A 7,904-nucleotide genomic window follows, 5' to 3' on the forward strand; every position below is an offset into this window, starting at 1 on the left:
CGCGAAAATGGCAGATCGGGCATCAAGTGAGTGTTGCATGCTCACTGACATCACGATCTACCTAATCTAAATATCTGCAGTGAGCGCAGGCATCGGCAATGCTACCCACCTGCCCAAAATGGCGGCTGCCGCGAGACTCACCAGAAGTGGGTAGAAGCAAGGTGATCGCCATTTTTCCTTCAAAACGGGCCTTAATGGCCAGTGTTAAACCCCCGAATTTCTAGGCCATTGAATCTTGGTTAGACCAGTTCTATTAATACAAAGCTAATTAAATAAGATTTAATTAGTCATTTTAACCCACATAAACAAGCCCAGATGGCCTCAGGATATCTGGTCATGGTCAGGTGGCAGACAAAGTTATGAATGGAATGCACAGAGAGTGTAGCCCAAGGAAAAGTATCCTGGGCTTCTCCAATGAGAAGTGTTTCTATCAGCAGTTTTGCTTGGACAATCAGACGTCTCATGACCTGTGTGCAGAGTTGTAGTTGGCTTTAGAGGTTCATCTGTTGTCAGTGACATGAAAATGACTTCAGTTATGAGTTTCTAACCCAGTCAGCTCTTGTAAGAGAGCTGCTTTCATAAAAGAGAAAATGAAAGGGCGGTGAAGTAAGATATTAAAAATTGGATTTAATAAGGTAAAACAAACCAGGATTCATCTGTAACACCAATATACAAAATGGAGGGAATAGGTTAATTCGTGCTCCGAGTTGAACAATAGAAGTCTGTAAAAGTTGTATAAACCCAGATAAGGTTTAAACAGGACTACGGGTTAACTGCTGAGAGATTAAAACTGTCAAAACAACCCCTTAGAAAGAGGGAGAGATATATGGGTTCGGCCACACAAGTCGACACCTTTGCACTTAAGGGTTTGTTAAGTGCGAAGCTCAATAGGGTTCTATTCTTTTAACTAACTAAAGTGTTTTTGCTCTGTAGAAATAATTTAAGAGAGAGAGACAGAAAGTCTGCGGATTGCCCGCTTTGGAAAGATCTACTATCTTAGAGAAATACTTAAAAAGACCAAGCCATCTGACAACAGCAAATGGACGATCGTAAAGTAATAAAGTTGAGGCCCCTGGGTCATGAGAAAGTAACAGGACCAACTGATAACGAAATGTGAGATTTGTAAGCGACTGGAAGAATGGAATGTCACGGTTTTATAATTACAATTTAACTATAATTCTGTATATGCTAATAAGCTTATCCCCGCCTTTAGGGCAGGGCCTTAATTTTTGTATAACTGTGTGAACCTCAAGAGATTCGGTGGAGTTGGAGCCTTGTGTTGGGACGCAAGAGCCACAGCTCCCCAGGCCTGAATAAACCGTTTTTACTTCAATTATTGGGTCTGTCTTTCTTACATCAAGCCAGTGTTGTCGACTTTGTATATCACTTAGTCCACACTTTGGGGGCTTACATCAATTGGCGGCGAGGATGGGATGTGCGTTCTGAATCAGACTCTCGGACAGCGTTAACCTAAGACGGGTGAGTATGTTTTAATTACCACCTGTAAAATTAGGGGTTAATCGCTGGCGAGACGTTGAGTCAGAATCGACGTATAAAAGAACTATAAAAAGAAAGACACCTTTAATTGAAGGCGGTTAAAAAGTAAACTGCAGTAGGAGTAGGGGCAGGTATTTCCCTACCAACCTTTGGGACAGGTAGTTCCCTAAGGACCGTGAGGCGGGAAAACCTCAGTAGGGGCAGGTAGTTCCCTACCAACCTTTGGGGCAGGTAGTTCCCTAAGGACCGTGAGGTGGTGATACCTCAGTTAGGGGCAGGTAGTTCCCTAAAATCCGTGAGAAGGCGAAATCTCAACAATTGAATGAATGGGTGCACCGTGGTGAGTGAATGAGATAAAACCCTACGGTCATAAAGAGGTTAGAACGGACAAGGGTGAGGTCTGTCCCCAGCACCTAGCCTGAGCCCGAATTAAGAGGACAGTAGTCCCACGTGATGGCCAGGATCAAGTAGGATGCCGGGAGCTACAGATCCCACAGTACCGAAACCTCGGAACTAAAGGGTTGGTGTGTGTCTAACAAAACGAAGTGACTAACAGAAAGCAAGAAATTAACTAAGGTGACGCTATAGGGGCGAACAACGTAGCGTACAAACCTAATTCACCAATACCGTGAATTAAGCATTAAACGTAGCAGTTAGTTATGACTAAGAGGGTGGAAGAAGAATCCTCAAAGGACCTGGATTCTATAACCCGACTCCTGGAAAATAAAAAGAAACAGTGCAGAGAGCCAAAGGCTTGGTGGGGAGGAGCTAAAGATAAAGAGGCAACAGATAATGTAAGGAATTGAAACAGAAGGGAGAGATAAAGAAGGAAAAAGATCTAATTTGCAGGCGAACCAATTTGAAACCCCAGCAAAAAAAAACAAACAAACAGGGATTTGGAAACTAGGGAAAGCTGTTGAGTCACAGATTTAAAAAGGAAGGAAAAGATAAACTTAAAGCTTTACCAACATGGAAGTTATTAGCATCTGTACCAAGACAAGTAAAACACGAGATTTGCTGAGTGAAAGGAACCTTAGACATATGCTGAAATTACAGTTTGTATAAAAATGTGTGAGTGTGGATGTTTTCCTGATTAGGAATGTTTAAGAGGATTCAATATTCCTTTGTCTGAAAATCTGTCCGTTAAGAAAAAGAACTGTCTGCTGTGTGTTGTAGCTCCACCCACTTCTCTGTGTTAAAGTAAAAGCATTTAACCCCTTTGTCTTGTCGGGGATTTTGGAAGTTTAAGAATGTGCAAATAAGATTGTGCCCTCAGAATGAAAAAAACCTATTACAATTTAAGTTAAGCTGGAGTGTAAAAACTGAGAAGAGCAACAAAAAGTTTGTTTAATGAAAGATTAAGTTTCAGTCTAAGATCTAACCTTGGAGTTATGAGGTAAATTAACCTATTAAAACCAGACTTTCATTGTGGCCACAGTGAAATTCTGGTTGATGTAAATTGGTGTAGTCCGAATTGAATAAGATAACTCAACTCCGCAAGAATATCCGATAGTGGCAGGTCCCTCTACAATATTTAATTGACTATGGTACTGGAAGCCTTATAGAAGGCGGGACTAGAGTTAAACCTTAGAAAGGTATAGGTAGGGAAGGATGAAGTAGTCTACCTAGGATACATAGTGACACAAGGGAAGAGACAAATGCCCAAAAACAGATGGGAGGGGCATTAGGACTGGCTGCGTGCTTTGATTGCTCGCAAGCTTCTAGGGATGGCAGCAGGAAGGGACCGCGCCAGAGAGGGGAGGGGGATCCGAGGATGTTTGTTGACGTATTGGTAGGGGGCCGACAGTGAAAAAATGTTAATAGACACAGGAGCCACAATCTCATTGACAGACTTACCCTTACCCCGAACGAAACTTTCAGTTAGTATAGCAGGAATCGGTGGACGAAGAATCAGGGCTTATAAGAGCGAAACAGTCTTACTAGAAATTGGATGTATAATAATACCTACACAGTTGTGGGTATGCGAGAACACGGAAGGAACAATCCTAGGGATAGATATACTGCGAGAAGTAGGAGCTTTAGTCGACCCTAAAGCGAATGAAGTGTATTGGCCCCCAGATTATAAGTCAAACAAACAGGCAGGCCCGGGAAACAAAGTAGAAATGGCCCAGCCTATACAGGATTTGATCAAAGGGGGGTAGCCAAAGGAAAATGTGTAAACCTATATAGATAGTCGGAATGCCTTTGGGGTGGTGTCTGATTACATGATAGCGGGAGTAGGCAGGGATATATGACACCAGGAGAAGACCCGTAAGAGGCAAGAATATAATCAAGGAATGAGTAGGAGCAATTGAGAGAGGGAATCTGACCAATGAAGCCCAAATGTTCATGTTGAGTCAAAGTGTGAAACCACAACTGTCTCTCAGTCAGGGATGTTTTTTGGGTTGCGTGAAGTGACGCAATAATGTTTAGCTCCACCTTCAAAAGCCTGCGAAGGAGTTAACCCTTTCCACTGACAGCTGTTTGAGTTCACCAAGCAACAACTTCAGTATTACTGAATAGAATTTAAAGATATTGGACATTAATAAATGTAAATTTCTTAATGTTGAGTTAATATTTCCCCACAGTGATAGAAGGAAAATTAGGATTTGATAAATGGAAGTTATCTTATAAACTAATTGCAGCACCGTCTCAAACGGCGGGGAGACTGCTTGGGAAGCTGTCCTGTTACCCAAAGATAAATCTGGACAGATAGTTAGAGACATGAGGCCAAAGACCAACAGATTATACGGGATCGAGAACAGGATACACGGGACGACCAGAAGGAGGTCTTAGCAATAGATAGCAAAGTGATAGCAGAAATAATACCAGCCAAACCAGGGCTAGCACCCAGATGGTCAGGACCTTATGAAGTATTAATGAATAATGACACCTATGCTCATGTAGATGGGTCTGGAACGGGTAAAGGAAGGTGGAAACACTGGACTCAGTTAAAAATATATAAGAAAGACAATGAGTAAACCAGAGATGGTGCCCTTTTTGACAGAGTGAGGAGTATACTAGAAGATATAAAGAATGGGAAGGGGAGTTACTACATATATCAATGATAGGGCTGTGTATGATGATAATAGGCTGTGTATGATGATAATATTATATGCCATAGTTTGCATCTTCAGGTATGTCTGGGGACAGAGCCACAGAACAAGAAATGAACCAGATGTACAGCATTTTGAACTGATAAAATGGATAAGAGCAGAATAATTCTAACTGGCTGGTGACGACCAGCCCCCTTTTTGTAATTACAGGAACATTGGACGTCCGGAATGAGATGGAGCGTCCTCGCCTTGATTCTAGGGATAAATATAAGTATTGCCATTATCGAGGGGGATTAGTAATAAGGAGAACACAGGATGAGGTGTATTTTAGTGTAGCACATAGAGTTACTAAGCTTGCCATTAATATGAGTACTTTTGAGATACAAAACAAACCTGGAACTCCCTGTGGGTAAAACAATTAGAGGATCCACAGGAAAAATCTATCTTACAAAGATGTAAGAAACGGGAGTATTGGAAACGACCGGAGCAGGGTATGCGGCCGGGTTAGCAACAGTCAATAGCTTGGACATAGAAGGAGTAAACGAAGGAGTAGAAGAATTACAAGCAAAAATAGAGAAGTTACTGAAACAAGCTACTGGAAATAGCCAGCAATTGACACTGGCAGGGAAACCAAACAATAATGCAATTGTCGGGGGTGGAAGAGATAGTAGCCCCCCGTGCAGAAACAATCAATACAATTATTGATAGACTTAATAATGCTTCTCGCCAAAACAATAAGGAACTAATATGTGCCACGTAGGGCTCATGGCTATTGTCGAATGCTCAGCATAACATGAGGCAAATAAATAATGAACAGATCCCTGATTGGATTACTAATAAGGATCTGGAACCTTGGATTGACACAAATAAAAGCCTATGTAAGGAATGTAAAATGGGACAAGTATACCGGGCAGGCGATTGTCTGACCCCATGGACTAAGATGATTGGCTTTGTACTGGCCATCCCACAATTCCCAGAAGGGGGACAACTCCGATACGATGTGATTAATATAGGAGAAGTACAAAGGGAAAGTGGGTTAAATATCATGATGTCCCTACCAAGACACTTTGGGAAAGGGATGAAGATAATAAACAGAAGAATAAAACCTAAAGGGGGGTGGTAGTGGACGGGTGCCACCACAAGGGAAGGACATGGGTGTGCACACAAACCCCCACCGAGGGAGACACATCAGAGTACGGATTTACGAAAATTACCAATTGCACCCTCGAGGTTCACCCAAGGGGATACACCGGACCTGGGTAGCATCAAGGAACAATGGGACCTGTTGTGTCACCACAATTGAACAGAAATATGAATATCAAGATATGGCTTATACCATTCCCCAACCAAACCGTTGTATTGGTCTAAAGATACCTATACAGATAGGAAAACCTGGTCATTTGATAATATGAGACTTACTAAAAAGGGTTGAAACTTATGTCATACCAGAGCCCAAGGCAATTCCTAAGTTAGAGGAAGCTTGGCAGAAGTTACGGCAGGAAACAAAGGAAATTTTAAAGTACTATCATAAAATAGAAGAAGGCTTAAAGAAACAACAAAAAGACATTAGTACAACATTAGAGGAAACTCACCCACTTCCTCATATTTTGATAATTGGGGACCAGGATGGTCGGGGACTGTGGGCACCTCAGTGATACAAGGCATAATGATATTCCTCTTGATTGTTATTCTGATATATTGTGTATTTTTATTTCTCCAGTGCCTCTGTAACAGAATGAGTAAGGCCGATATTGGTGCGGTGAAATAAGTCGAGCCTGAGGAGGGGCAGGTCGCGATGTTAAGAATGGACAACTCCCCCGCCTCTCCAAGGCAAATGGTGTAAGACGCGATGGGAAGCCCTGAAATTATATGGGATTAATTGGGCATGGTAAATAAAGACCGGGCCGGCCAACCGTAAGATGGAGGTGGCAGAAGGATGGTGGCAGAAGGAGGGTGGTGAATGAGGATTGGTGTGTGATGACAGTCTCGAATTGGCACGTCACACACCCCACGTGGGAATGAGGGACAGGCTTGAGCAGAAAAGCCTCAACCATTAGTGCAGGGTCTAAGGGGCCCCGGGAATGGTTACACCGGACGGAGTGCATAAAGGAAAGCCCACCGTAAAGGAAAGACCACCATACCACAGAGGGGGAAGTCGGCCTCCAAATTGATAAGATATATATACATGTATAACCGAAACTGGTAGAAGGCCAGGGAGTGCACGCTCTGGCAGACACCAGGAAGTGGAAATACATGTTGACCTGTTTGGAGCAATTGTCCAAAGGTCAAAAGGGGGGACTGAAGTAAGATATTAAAAATTGGATTTAATAAGGTAAAACAAACCAGGATTCATCTGTAACACCAATATACAAAATGGAGGGAATAGGTTAATTCGTGCTCCGAGTTGAACAATAGAAGTCTGTAAAAGTTGTATAAACCCAGATAAGGTTTAAACAGGACTACGGGTTAACTGCTGAGAGATTAAAACTGTCAAAACAACCCCTTAGAAAGAGGGAGAGATATATGGGTTCGGCCACACGAGTCGACACCTTTGCACTTAAGGGTTTGTTAAGTGCGAAGCTCAATAGGGTTCTATTCTTTTAACTAACTAAAGTGTTTTTGCTCTGTAGAAATAATTTAAGAGAGAGAGACAGAAAGTCTGCGGATTGCCCGCTTTGGAAAGATCTACTATCTTAGAGAAATACTTAAAAAGACCAAGCCATCTGACAACAGCAAATGGACGATCGTAAAGTAATAAAGTTGAGGCCCCTGGGTCATGAGAAAGTAACAGGACCAACTGATAACGAAATGTGAGATTTGTAAGCGACTGGAAGAATGGAATGTCACGGTTTTATAATTACAATTTAACTATAATTCTGTATATGCTAATAAGCTTATCCCCGCCTTTAGGGCAGGGCCTTAATTTTTGTATAACTGTGTGAACCTCAAGAGATTCGGTGGAGTCGGAGCCTTGTGTTGGGACGCAAGAGCCACAGCTCCCCAGGCCTGAATAAACCGTTTTTACTTCAATTATTGGGTCTGTCTTTCTTACATCAAGCCAGTGTTGTCGACTTTGTATATCACTTAGTCCACACTTTGGGGGCTTACATCAGCAGAAAATCAGCTGGTTCCAAATGCAGCCAGCTGGCAAGTCGAACCTGGGAGGAGGGCAAGCACTCCTGCTCCACCTGGCCTTACAAAAATTCCCATCAAATTTTTTTTCCTCTCTGCAGCGAGAGCCTCATCCCTGAAGAACGTTGCCACCATTAAGATGCCACCAGATGGGAACTGGCCGACTTGGTCGTGGTAATTACTCTTGGCCAATTTAAACCATCACTTGCCCCTTTCCTC

The 7,904-nt window shown here is 42.6% G+C and overlaps 1 long non-coding RNA gene across 1 annotated transcript; it reads left to right on the top strand.

Annotated features, from left to right (window-relative positions):
• The first annotated feature begins 612 nt into the window (after positions 1–612).
• LOC147115061 (uncharacterized) lies at positions 613–7,583 on the top strand. Its single transcript, XR_015079040.1, has 2 exons — positions 613–1,113; positions 7,184–7,583. It is a non-coding gene; the product is annotated as an uncharacterized LOC147115061 (long non-coding RNA).
• Positions 7,584–7,904: the final 321 nt, after the last annotated feature.

This window comes from Somniosus microcephalus, chromosome 7, assembly GCF_052327205.1.
Source record: "Somniosus microcephalus isolate GS21.2 chromosome 7, FLI_Smic_1.0, whole genome shotgun sequence".
Lineage (NCBI taxonomy): Eukaryota > Metazoa > Chordata > Chondrichthyes > Squaliformes > Somniosidae > Somniosus > Somniosus microcephalus.